Source organism: Cynara cardunculus (genome assembly GCF_001531365.2).
Source record: "Cynara cardunculus var. scolymus isolate 2C chromosome LG 3, CcrdV1, whole genome shotgun sequence".
Classification (NCBI taxonomy): domain Eukaryota; kingdom Viridiplantae; phylum Streptophyta; class Magnoliopsida; order Asterales; family Asteraceae; genus Cynara; species Cynara cardunculus.
In genome coordinates this window covers 28,586,152-28,587,233 of record NC_037530.1, presented here as the reverse complement: position 1 = coordinate 28,587,233, position 1,082 = coordinate 28,586,152, and the positions used below count along the sequence as shown (strand labels likewise).

Below are 1,082 nucleotides of genomic sequence, written 5' to 3'. Positions count from 1 at the left end.
ATAGCAGTTACAAGTTGGTTTTATGTGTCGGTTCCAAGAGTTGTGTCTATTCTTGGCACCGTTTCATTTTGTATATATGATTGTCTTGTATCGTCTGGTAGTTACGAACAATTTGACAGAATATTTTCAGTTTGCATAAGTTGCTGTGTGTTGTGTTTCTGTTTCAATGGAGATGAAGATTACTTCATGTCTTCATCTCCAACAATTTGAACTGCAAAGGTGAAACAAGATTGATCTTCATTATGGTTTGAGAATGCATCAAGTAGTTCAGTTAATAAAAGGTTGATATTGTGTAACAAAGTCATGTGATGGAATTTGGTTTATGCTGTGTATGATAATATCTTGGACGTCAAAGTTCAAGGGAGATGTTTTTGGTGCCCAGGAATAATTGGGATTACGATTATTATATTATATGAAATAAACGGATATTATCAGTAGACCATTGGGACATTTATGTAATTTATTATTTTATTTTATTTATTAACATGGATATCTAACTCGTTATACGAGCCGATTAATTTTATGATGAGTGGGTAGCCAGAGTCATCGCATTTGAATCTATATGGCCACAAAGGGATTTTTATTCCTTCTTGGATTTGAACCTGGGACCTCCAAACACTTTTAACATAAAAGTCCAAGTTCAAACCAATCAAACATCACCTTTATGATTATAATTTTTTATTTTTTATTACCAAAATATCTCTCATCCACTTTCTAACACATTCTAATTAAGAAAAGTATTAGAAAAACTTAATGAAAATTATATTTTGATCGAATAAGTATTTAGACAATTTTTTTGAACAAATAAATCATTAGATATTTTAAAATCTGTTAAATCCATCTTTATCACCTGTAAGTTAAATTTATAAAATAATAGGAAAAGTTCGAGAAAACCCAATACACTTTCATATTTTAAATGATTAAATTATAAACATTTTTTGAACAAATAGATCCATACATTTACAAAACGAAAATAATATCATTTCCACTAATTTTTCCAAAACATACAATAAAATGTACACAAAGCATAAATAGATGCATAGAAAAATGGGGTCAAAGAATACCAAAAATAGGGTTAAAAT

General features: G+C 28.8%; 1 protein-coding gene across 1 annotated transcript in view; it reads left to right on the top strand.

Annotated features, from left to right (window-relative positions):
- LOC112509461 (cytochrome P450 CYP82D47-like) overlaps positions 1-135 on the top strand; it is a 3,924-nt gene extending 3,789 nt beyond the window's left edge. The window contains exon 3 of the mRNA XM_025114431.1: positions 18-135. The gene's annotated coding sequence lies outside the window, so the exon portion shown is untranslated. The remainder of the gene's footprint in view (positions 1-17) is intronic.
- Positions 136-1,082: the final 947 nt, after the last annotated feature.